General features: G+C 34.4%; 1 pseudogene; it reads right to left on the bottom strand.

Annotated features, from left to right (window-relative positions):
- Positions 1-12,469: 12,469 nt before the first annotated feature.
- On the bottom strand, positions 12,470-12,713 carry LOC105853433 (annotated as a pseudogene).
- Positions 12,714-12,966: the final 253 nt, after the last annotated feature.

The following is a 12,966-nucleotide window of genomic DNA, read 5'->3' as shown; positions in this document are numbered from 1 at the left end:
CCGTTGGATAGAAACCTGGACACGTTAGCCCCTCCTGTGTAGCATCATTAAATATCCACTGTATCTACTGTGCCTGGAGCAGCACATGGGTATTTATTGTTTGTCTACTTCATGATCATTATAGACTTACTACTAGGCAGCCATCAATATTTTATTGTATAAGAGGGACTATTTCACTACAGGGATGGCATCTGCAAAAATGGATTTCTTGTTTCTCTGATATTCAATAAAATATATGGGCTATGTTCCCTAATGTGTACTAGAGGATAATTAACCTGGTGGATATAGAAGATCCTTCTATGTCTAAATTCATTTTCTAGGTTCCTATCTGTCTCTCACTGCTTATCTCTCTTCCCTGCTACTTTCTTTCTGCCTTCCTTTCCTTTACCTCACCTCATTCTATCCCTCCTTCAATGGCATGTACAATGTTTTCTACACACCTCAAAATAACTTAGTGTTGGTAAACCACAGTGTTTCAGAAAATATTGTAACTTTCCTCGTCAGAACTGCAAAATAGTTAAAATATTCTAGAAGGAGACCATCCTCTTGACCTCGCTATAGTGGCTCTACATTGTTTTCTGGTGAGAAACACATTTCCAGCTGGCAGAGTTAAACAGATTATTTTGAATGTATAGTATTAATTTAGTGTAATTACTATGATTAATGTTTTTGGAACAAAATTGCAAGGTTTTCCTAATGAGTGAAGCTGAAATGTTTATCTTATAATAATCTTGTAGCATTGTATTAAAGTTGAACAAGAAAACTAGAGAAACAAAGAGAGTCAAATGATAAATCTGAACACCAAAATAAATTGCTTTTAAACATCATTACCTCACTAATAAACAATTTCCTAAATTGAAATGTACAAAACTTATTTGATAATTCCAATTGATATATTATTTCCCAAGACTTAAATTTGATTTCCAGAAATTAGAACTACATGAGAAGGGGGGGAAATCCAGTCAAAAGTCACAGTCACAGATCAAGATAATTAAAATATCATCATTGCACAATGAGAATTTTTAAATGAGACAGTGTGGTATTTGCAAACATTAAGATGTAATGGGCATTTCTTTCTATGTATTACTTACCTTCAATAAAAATGGACTATAGTGAGCGGTTGAAAAATATGGTTTCTACAGTTAGAAAGTCTGAATTTGTAGTCTGAAAACAAATTAATCTGTCTGACCTCTGGCAAGTTATTGTAATTAATCCGTTATTCTAAAACTTGAATTCTTAAACAAAAAAAAGGAAATCTGGATAGTTGAGTGCATTCAGACTTCCCAAGGGCATGCTGACTCCAGAGCTCAACACGTGATGCCTAGAAAGGTACATCCAGGTGCCGGAACCACATCTGGCAGCCTCCCCCATCTTCTCTACTGCAATCGTTCTGCTAGTTGACAAGTTAAGGGAAAATTCTCATCCAACTCAGATTCTTCTATTTAAATTCTTCTGTTTCAATGGGATTAAAAAATACTGGGCACCAAATAAACAGACAATTCAAATTGCTTGTGTTGGTGAAGCCACTGTGAATAAGGCACTAGAAGCCCGTTGTAGGACTAAGTGTGCTGTATTATATTTTACAGGTGTGACATTGGAGTTGAATATTTGGGGTGAAATTCCAAATTCAAATATAGGACAGGAATTTGTGTGTGAAGATACTTTTTGTTTCAAAATCTTAACTCTTCCATGCCTTTATAATGATCCGCGAGCGTATATATTCCTGAGGGAGAAACCCAGGAGAGCACAGTGAGGAACAATGAAGGAAGTGACACCTCTGCCCATCTGATGATAAGCTGTCGCAAGGCTCATACATTATACCTCCCTATATTGGCTCTTTACCCCTTCACTTAGGCTCCCTGCTCTCTCTTTCCTTTCCACAACTATTTCTCATTAGAAGTCTTACTGGTCCTCTTGAAGTAAATACATAACTAATTTGTAATTAGTACCTTCCATTCATAAACTATTTTATTAAGATTTATTTATTTATGCACACAAAAACTAGGGTACAGGCCAGAGGATGGGCATTACGAGGATTCACCAGAGACAATGGGGAGCAGAACAGGCAGATCTACTGAGCTACACCACTGAGGTGAGCAGCAGGCAAGACCATGTGAGTTACTTTCCTGGCCGGGAATTGAACTTGTGCTGTGGTGTCTGCAGATTGCTTCAAAATGCTGCTCTTAACCCATTGTGCCACCAAGGAGGGCTCATGAACTGTTTTTAAGAATAGTTCGTTATGAGCCCTCCCTGGTGGTGCAGCAGTTTAACGCACAGCACTAGGCTAAAGCCACTTCAGTATGAGTTCAATCCCTGCCCTGGATGTGATCCACATGGTGTGGCAGACCTCTCCTGACCCGCCCAATGCTCCCCTCAGCAGTGTACTTCGTCAATCTGCCTGTTCTGCTCCCTGTGTCTGGTGTATCTTCTCACTGCCCCTGTACCTCTGGCCTGTACCCCAGTTGTGTGAATAAATAAATAAATCTTAAAAAAGAAAAAAAGAATAGTTTTTATCTGGAATAGTTTGAAATGAGTCTCTAGAATATTATTGACTTCATTTGTTGTATAATCAAAGTTTTTATTATGATACATAAAAAAGCTTCAGTTCAGATTAACTAATAGCAAAGAAAGCATCACATATTTGTCAATATGCAAATTAATACTATTTCATTAAAATCGTTATTATGTTATGTTATGTTCATTTTCTTTGATCAAATCAAGTCAGAATCCACAGAATACGTGTTTGGCTACTTGGAAATATATTTTCAGTTTACTAAATGATAGCATAACCATGCTCCCCGCAGCTGTCTATTTCAGTAGTTTTGCATGTTCTGCTCCCCATTCTGTCTCTCACTTCCACAGCAATTTTGGCCTATATGCCCATTCTGTGTGCAAAAATAAATAAATCTTTAAAGAAATATGTGGCATATATATATATTTCTTTGTGTATCTATCTAGCTATACACACACACAGAAATAAAATTTCACCTTGGTGAAAATAAAAGAAGATGTTTTCTTCTCTATTCATAATCTACTCAAAACAAGCATCGAGTATAATCTTCATTTAGTTTTTGACACCATGTTCCATTGATTTAGAAAGCATGGAATCATTCAAACAGCAGTATTAAGAAATTCCCAAAGAAGGAAAAGTTTCATCAGAGAGTGAGTTTTGAAAACATCTTTACTCAATATTTTGCAATCTACTGTTGCATTTCAGAGATAGTATGAGATGCCCTTCCCCATATCCACAGTCATCTTAGCAGTGACTGGTGCTTAGTGTTATTTAATGAGATGAACAAAATCCACAGGGAATCAATAGTGTCTCTTATTTTTGGCTTGTTATTTTGCAAAGTCAGACTTAGCCCAAGTACAGAAAACCAGAAGAAAAAAAGAAACAGTGTATTACCTATCAACTTTTGTATAAAAATACAGTTCTTTATGAAAATAGCAGCACAGAACCCTAACTCCTCACCAACTGATAGGCACAAGCTTGGAGATAAATGTCAAGTAAGTACCTATCCAGAAAAAGTTTTAGTATCTTTTTCATTATCCCTGTGCATTACAGCCTAGTGGCTGATACTATGTAGGGAATATTCAATAAATAGTGGTTATGGTGGGTAATCATCTCTTAATTTGATATGAGCTCACCTCATATTATGGAGAAATTACTGTAGGGCTCTAAAATAGTAGTTCCCTAACTGAAGTTTTCTTTGAAATTATTTGCAGAGCTCCTGAAGAGCAAGTTTCAGAATTCTAATTGAGATGTAGAATTAGCAATTGTGAGACTGGGTTTAACTTTTTTGTAAAGATTTATTTAGTTATGCATACAGAGCTGGGGTACAGGCCAGAGGCGCAGGGGTTGCAAGAGGACCCACCAGAGACAGAGTGGGGAGCAGAAAAGGCAGACTGATGAAGTGCACTGCTGAGAGGAGCAGTGGGCGGGTCAGGAGAGGTCTGCCATGCCACATGGATCACCTCCTGGGCTGAGGATAGAACTCGCACTGAGGTGGATGCAGCCAGCTTGCAGTGCTGTGCCCCAAACCACTACACCACCAGGGAGGGCCCGGGTTTAAATTTTAATGTTATTTTATTTTAATTAACTTGGGGAGGAATATTGATTCTATATATTAGCCACAGATCTCTTACAAACTCCTTCCCATGTATCTTAGCAGCTTAGATTGTATAACACATGCCCAATATGAAATCTTTGTAAAAGACAGAACATCAGAGACATCTTGTAAGTTAAATGGAGGTGAAATTCTTAAAGGTAATATTCCCTTTTAATATTTTTTTCTGTATTTTTCTTTGTTCCATTAATAAGTATGAGAATTTGCACGGGGAGGCAATAGTATATGCTTTTTAAACTCAGGTTGATTTATAGTAAAATATGATTATTGATTATTTAATGTGATGACTTATAAAAGTATGTTGTAATCAGTTTAGTAGGAATAAAATGTATTAAAAGAAGTCTTTTTGTGTGCTTAAAAGGCATTAGTTACAGGAAGGATGAACTTGGGAGGAGAAATCCTTTCTAATTTTTTTTTTTTTTTAGGTAGTACTATTTATAAAATAAGTCATTTGCTCCATTTATTTGGCCAATGTTTGTTGAGCATCTACTATGTGTCAGGAATTATATAACTTTGATGAAGGGAGCCATAGTCTCTTTACTCATGAAGCTTCAGGTCAAGCAGGTAACGGGAACTGAGTAAAAAATATGACAGACTATTATTTTGTTTGGGTGTGTTCTGAAGAGCATTACCTTATAAATATTCTATGACTTCCTTAGGAAAAAAATGATATGGTACCATGTGCTTTTCTATTAATAAACTCAAATTTTGCAATAATACATTTTTTCCAGTATGTGAAGTGAACTTAACCATGTGTGGAAACAATTATTCTTTTATGCAGCATAGAATTTGGACTTTAAAAATATATTACTTAAAATAGTCTGAAATTATTACTACTGGAGCTAACTTTGCGTAGATTTGCATCATTTACGCCAAAGCTAAAATTTTTATAAGACAATTCAAGAATAAATTTTATTTTCTTTCTTAATATTGCCTTAGGTGAGTGGTACCTTAAGTGAAATTATATATGATGGTCTGTGAAATCCAACAGCCAACTTTTCTCTGTTTTCTTTAACAATGGAAAAGTTGGTCCCCATGATAAATATCAATGAATATCAACATATCACCATAACAGCTGGAAAGCATGAAGACTGTCAAATTAAATGAGAAAACATAAATAAGCAATAAGGATCTGTTTGCCTTCCATTTCACTATCAGTCAAATATGAGGTAAACTATGTGGAAAGCAATACTCAAAAGAAAAAAAATAGACAAAAATACTGTTAATATTCATTTTTTACAGATAACGCAGTTACATAATTTCCTACTGGGCTCTCCCTGGTGGCACAGTGGGCTAAAACACAGCACAGCACAGCAAGCTGTCTGCAGCCACTTCAGTGCAAGTTCGATTCCCCACCCTTGAGGTGATCCACATGGTGCAGCAGACCTTTCCTGTCTCGCTGGCTGCCCCCCTCAGCAGTATACCTCATCCCAGTATGCCTCTTCTGCTCCCCACTCTGCCTCTGGTGAATCCTCTCATTGCCCCTGCACTTCTGGCCAGTACCCCAGTTCTGTATGCATAAATAAATCTTTTAAAAAAAAATTTCCTACTTGCTAAAATGCATCTGTAGCCCCAAAATCAATACTCAAAGCAATTTTGTGGTTGTTCACAGATATGTTCAGTGTTGAAAAATTTAAGTGACCTTTAGAGCATGTTCCCAACAGAGATCAGACAAGATGATATTCTGCCTCCTTGATTCAGGTCTTAAAATATAAACAAGTATCCTTTTTGTAGCTTATTTAATGCTATATTACTCGCATCTTTGAGCTTTATGTTGCTGATTTCACTGCTTACAATGGCATGCAGAGCATTGCAATGAAATGTTTTCTTAAGCATGAGAACAATGCACTTATATATGTGTGTTTGTGTGTATGTATATATATTTACTCACATACATATATAAGTACATATTTATATATAAATGTGTCTAAGATAAGTGCCTTTCAGTCATAATTCAGTCACGAATTATAGTGTTTTTGGTTGTGAATTGCAATTTGATGTATCAACAGCATCTATTGAACAGTGTGCTTTAAAAACAGAAACACACATAAAAATATGTTATGTATAGACTGGTTGACAGTATGTGGCCAGAGAATCCAACCTAGTATGTCCTGTAGGAGCTATGGTTCAGTGTTTACTTATTCAGATAGAGAGTTTATAGAACATAAATATCTTGAATAATAAAAATGGAGTAAACCTTAAGAAATAAGAAGACAGATGATGGTGAGCATCTGACAACTAAATGCATAGCAATACCTAAGAACACCCAATTTTAGACAAATACCTTTTTTGTTGCAGTCAAAGGAAACAAATCACACCCAAAATGCTCAGGGGAAAAGAAAAATAAGAACTTGTCTCTATGGTGATCAAAAGAAGAGAAAGTAGAAATCATTTAAAATAAACTAGGCAAACTAAATAAACTAGTAAAGTTAAAGAATCCAATTATTTAAGTATTTTTTTAAATAATCCAACGTTTGATATTTTAACAACATGTATGAGTGATTTTCCAAAAGGCAATATTTCTATAGGATTCATTTTATCTCACCCTGGGTGGTTCAGATATTGAAACTGGAAATATTTCCTTATATATAAGAATACATTTATTTTGTATTTTATCTTACTAGAATATTTTTTCCCTACAAATAGCAATCCAACCCTGTTTGTATATGTAACCAAACTCATGCAATGATGAATAACAAGTTCAGCATATTTCTCACACAAGCTCTCCACAAATATGTCTCAGATGTAGAAATTAGTGAGAAATAGATCATCTGTACTTGAGATTCAGGAGTAGGGATAGATATGCCTGGCTCACAAGAAGCGATTTGTAAAGTCTTCATATTATTCACCTTTGAAGTAGTTCCTCAGAAAGGTCATTTCAAAGACCTGATCTTCTGTAGATCAAACTCTAGCCAAAAGAGTGATCATTAAAAAGCCCTTATTACCTGTAAATAATTAATAAATATTTGATGATTTCAACTGTTCAGAGCAAAACTACTTATGTGTTATACTTCTAGCCATATCAAATGCAAAGAAAGTTAGCAAATGTGAAATAGCTTTGTGCTCATATAGAAAAGGAAATGCGTCTGCTGTACAACTCGTTGTCTCTAGCATTCCAGATTCCCACACATCAGTGGATGAGCCTCACCCAATGTTTTCTTAGAGGACCTTCTTGTCCAAGAGTTCATCCTCCACAAAGAGTAAGTGACCACCTCTGTATGAAGATAAAATAGGTATTTCTGCAGAAGAGTTTCTGGTGATTAAAAAGTGGGCAGAATCCAAAAACATTCCAGTACTGTGAAGCTATCAACAGTCACTGCAGCACAAGTTCGATCCCCAGCCAGGGAGTTGACCCATATGGCACAGCAGACGGCTCCTGTCTCACCTGCTACTCCCCTCAGCAGAGTATTTCAATTGATCTGCCTGTTCTGCTCCTCACTCAGTCTTTGGTGAATCCTCTCACCCCCTGCACCTCTGGCCTACACCCCAGTACTTGAGTGCATAGCACCACACACTACAAATTCTGCTTCTCTTCCCCTAATGGTTATTTTTTATTATTATTATTATTACCGTTGGAACCAAGACTACATGGAAAGAAGATTGCAAGAATGAAAAACAGATCATACCACTGACCTTGCTGATCAGGCCAAACTGAGGCGTAGGAAAAATGGGGAAAGGGAATCCTTAGATTGAGTGTGAGAATTAATTCATTTGATTCAGGCTGATCAATTTATGGAAGTGACCAGAGGCTACCATTTCTACTCAGATGTACTCAGGCTTCAGACAAAACATCTAAATTAGAATTGAAAGCAATGACTTATGCCCCATTTCTATTCCCCATCTGTCATCTAGATTCCTCAATAGGCTGGTTACATATCAGAAAGAGAATTTATCAGGTGGACTCTTATAAATTCCAGATATTTCTAGCCTCAAATAATATCTATTATTAATCAACAAGTGTTTCCTATGAAACAGTTGTTGTTGTTAATCCTATTCAATCTGAAATAGCCATGTGTCTTATACATAATTGAATTCCAGCCAGGAACAGCTAAAGTGTGGAGCCAGACGGAAGTTTTGCCTCATGCTATTTGGTAGTGATTGATCCCAAGGGCCAGAAGCTCTAGTTTAAAACTTGATTTCGGGGGGGGAAAGAAAAAAAAAAGGAAAAAAAGAGGAAGGAGAGTTGTGAAAATTGGCAACAAAGATTGTTACAAATCATAATTGCTAATAAAAGTCCACAGTTGTTCTTCTGACATCACTGACTTACAGCATATAAAGTGCCTCTGGGTTGTTCTTAAAATATTTTAAATCTCATACTAATATTATTACAACTTAACAGAGAGTATTTGTATTTTTTAAAGTATCTTAAATATTTTACTGCAAACTGTTTTGATGTGAATAAAAATAATGTAATCCAAAGATAATATTTTTGTAGAATTTTATTTTAATTCATCTCTTAAATAATCCCCAAGTTCTCAAGGGAATAGTTAGGAAACAAATGGAAAAAAACCACAATCAGTCAGGCATATTATTAGGAAGTATCTCTAATTTATCACTGATCTGAGAAGATGCTTCTATTTACTGGTGCATGAAACAGGTGTTCAAATATGTCTCAAATACTGATAGATACATCATCATCCCCATAAAAATGAATGTATCATTACAGTTACAATTAGCTGAAAAGAAATAAACACTGGAAATAATGTAGAGTAGCTTTTACATTATGATATTCTTATACATTACCATGATAGTAATTATTCAATTTATTTAAAAAATGTCAGAATTGTTGAATTTATGAACTGTTTTAGTTGTAACTCTCACAATGTCTCTTTAAAAGTCATCTATCTTTGTAAATGTAAACTGGTAATAGTACTAGAAAAATAGTATAGACATTAATCAAAATATTAAAAATAATACTACCACACAATCTTGGAATGCCACTCCTATGTAAATCTCCAAAGTAAATGAAGCCATAATTTCAAAGTCATCCATATCTCTATGTTCACTGAGTAATTATTCAACACTGTAGCCAAAATATAGGAGAAAAACTAAATTCTTCTTAATAAATGAAAAGGCCAAGACAAGGTGGTTCATATATTTAACAGAATATCATGTTGGCTTTGAAAAAAAAGGAAATCCTGCCATTTGCAAAAAACATGGATAAATCTGGAAGGTATTAAGCTAAGTGACTTAGCTTAGTTAAAACCAAACAGGGAAAAACTAATAGTGCATCATATCATTTATATATAAAAATCTAAAAAAAAAATAATTAAAATGTTAAACTCAGATGCAGATAACTGATCATTGGTTGTGAGGGGCTGGGCAGTGGGAGATACACAGAGGTTAATAAAACAAACATTCAGTCATAAGATGAGCAAGGTCTGAGAAGCTAATGTCTAACTGATAACTTTGCATTGCATAATTGAAATTTACTAAGTGTGGTACTGACATGTGATCACACACACAAAAATAGGACCCAAGGGAAGGAATCCTTTCACTTGAAATTTTTCTCTTTAAATATCATATAATTTCAGTTGTCTATTATGCTTTAATAAGACTTGTCACATATCTTAATAAATTGTCATTTGCTAAAAAAAATGTGGTAAGCAGGTATTCAATGCGTCCACTGGATAAGAAAACAGTCACCATAGGCTGCCACTTACTCAAAAGGCACACGGGCAAGCAGTATACAGACTTACTTCTGGGTTCTCAATTCTATTCTACGGGTTAGTGTGCTGTTTTTATTCTAATACCATACTGTATTGATTACCATTACTTTGTAATATAAATTGCTATCTGGGAACATAATACCTCCATTCTTTTTTGTCAAAATGCTTTGGCTATCCACTGTCTTTGTGCTTTCATATAAATTTTAGTAATATTTGCTCTGTTTTTTAAGGGAAGGTTAGAGTTTTGATGAGGATTGCTTTAAATTTGTACAATGCTCTGGGTAAAATGGCCATTTTTACAATATTAATCTTTTCAATTCATGAGCAAGGGATATCTTTTCAAACCCTTAGGACCCTTATGCCAATTTCTATTGCTCTAAAAAATGTCTTATTGTGCCACTGCATAGGTCTTTTACCTCTTTTTAATTACGAGGTAATTAATTATTTTTAGTGTGAAGACAAATGGATTGTTTTTCTCTTCTTGTTTGTTGTTGGCATGTAAGAATGCAACAGTCTTTTGCATATTAATTTTATAGCCTGCAACTTTAATGTACTGATTTATTGTTTCTAATCGCTTTTTAATGAAGTCTCCAGGATATTCTATGAATATTATTATATCATCTGCAAATAATAATACTTTTATTTCTTTTCCAATTTGGATTCCTTTTATTTCTTTCTCTTATTCAATTGCTCTAGCTAGAACTTCTAATATTATGTTGAATAATAGTGGAGAGAGTGAACATTCTTTTCCAGTTATCCTCTTAGAGGAAAAACTTTTGGTTTTTTACTACTGAGTATAATGTAAGCTGTGGGTTTGCTGTGTATGGACTATATTACGCTGTTATGTTCCTCCAACCCCCATTTTGGACATTTTTTATCATAAATGGATGCTGATCTTGTCAAATTTTTCCTCTGCCATCTACTGAAGCTAGAATATTTTAATCTTTCCTTTGGCTGGTGTGGTAAATTATATTAATTGACTCGTGTATGGTTAACTATCCTTACATTCATGGAATAAATCCCCTTGGTCATGACATACGCTCCTTTGAATATACTGTTGAATCAGTTTGCTAGGAATTTTGTTGAGGATATTTGCATCAGTCTTCTTCAGGGATAATGGCCTGCGGTTTGCATTTTTGTGATACCCTTATTGCCTTTTGCTATCTGAGCAATACTGGCCTTATAACATATTTTCAAATGTGTTCCCTCTACTCCAGTTTTTGGAAGGACTTGAGAAAGAGAAGTATTACTGCTTGAAACTTGGAAGAGCTCACTCGTAAGCCTTCTGCTCCTGACCTTTACTTTTACTTTTAGGGAAACATTTGTTTATTATTTAATTTACTTGTTTATAATTGTTCGGTTCACATTTTCTACTTTCTAGATTCAGTTTTGGGAGACTGTATTAGTCTAGGATTTGTCCATTTCATCTAGATTTTCCAATTTGTTGGCATAAAAATATTTATACTAGTCAATTCCTCAGTTCTGTTCCCAATGCAGTTTCTCCTCTGCTAATGCCAATCATCTGAATTTGTGCAGGAAACGATGATTCCAGTCTCACATTAGTCCTACATCTAAGATCTGTGGGGGAATTAGATTTGTAATGTTTATTGTCTTAAGAAACCAGACTGCCTAAAATGTTAACTTATGTGCCCTCGTCTCCCACTAGGGGGATTCAGTTTACCTCATTCAGCATATAGCCGCACAATGAAATGAGGCAGTAATGCATGGTTAAAATGCAAGCATGATAAAAGTATGATTTTAAAGACAAATTACATGGGTTCAAATCTTGGTTTTTCCAATTACTAGTTACCTGATGCTCAGCCACTTAAAACATTCTTTGTCTTATTTGCTTATGGATGGTCTGAGGATGATGTCAATACTGACATCATGAGGAATCAGTAAGTTAACATAAAAACAGTAGAGCTTAGGATATAGCGATCTATGCAATTCAACTGGTAATGTGTTTTACCTTGGGGGCTCATATTTCTATTTACTCATTCTTATTTCTTTATATTTGTGCAATGATAACATTTGTAATTATACAATTTGGTGGCTTTAGTTGCATTCACAATGTTATACAAACAATAGTATTACCTAATTCAAAACCTTTTCACTATCCAAAATAGAAAAAAGGTAAACATTAAACAATAACTTTTCATTTCTCTCTCTCCTTCCCCTTCCCCCTTGATAAACTTCTGTTTTTATTTCTAAGTGTGTGTTTATTTAAAAATTCTAGAGATTTATATATTTATAAATATATAGAATATATTTATATATATTCTATTTATTATCCATAATAATTATTTAGTTTAAAGTTAAAACTTTAAATTTATATTAAACTTTCACATTTATGTTTTGTAAAGAAGTCTTTAAAATGTAAACATTTCAAAGAGCAAAAAAAAAAACTAAATGTGTCTTGCAGTACAAGATTATCTTTAGATATTCACATCTAAAAGCTGTTTAAAAAATACTTAAAGTGACTAAAAATAACTTACAATTGGTCATGATTAAAATTTCCTTATCTTTGGGAGGGCATATTGATACATGATAAATTTAGTTATAAGAATTTAATAGTTTAAATCAAGCATGAAGTTTGTATCAGAACACAAATGGTCTTAAAATACCACTGTAGCTGTTGTTGAAGTGATTATTGTTTTTCAGGAAAATCATACTTCATCCAAACCACAGTATCAGCTTTGCAGAGTTGTCTTTGATTTTCAACTTAGAAGAATAGCATTTAATTATTACATCTCTTACATATAAGATACATTATAGATTATACCAGGCCATTCACAAAAATCGCAATATACAGATTTGCAGTTTCTGCTTGTCACCAAAAAGCAGCACACAGAGTAATTATGAAGTAAAAAATTATAAAAATCGGTGCAAGCAATCTTGTCTTAAATATTTTCTTCATTGTTTCATGGTTCCTTTCAAAAACTCATATTGTTTAATGCAAAAACTTTTCAAGAATATTAAACACCACAAAAACTGCTATGCCACCTGGAAATCAAAGCTTCTAGTTTCAAAGTTAGTGATGAAAATGCCACACATTGAGCATATGACAAGCCACGTCAACCTGGTGTTCAATCTAAGAAACCTCCTGCATACTGTACTGGTTACTCAAGACTCTTCAGTTTCATGACCCTTTTCCTGTGTGGCGCCATTGA

The sequence above is a fragment of the Condylura cristata genome, unplaced genomic scaffold, assembly GCF_000260355.1.
Source record: "Condylura cristata isolate star-nosed mole 26May11 unplaced genomic scaffold, ConCri1.0 scaffold00009, whole genome shotgun sequence".
NCBI lineage: Eukaryota > Metazoa > Chordata > Mammalia > Eulipotyphla > Talpidae > Condylura > Condylura cristata.
The sequence above is the reverse complement of the archived record's forward strand: the minus strand, read 5'-3'. Positions and strand labels throughout refer to the sequence as shown.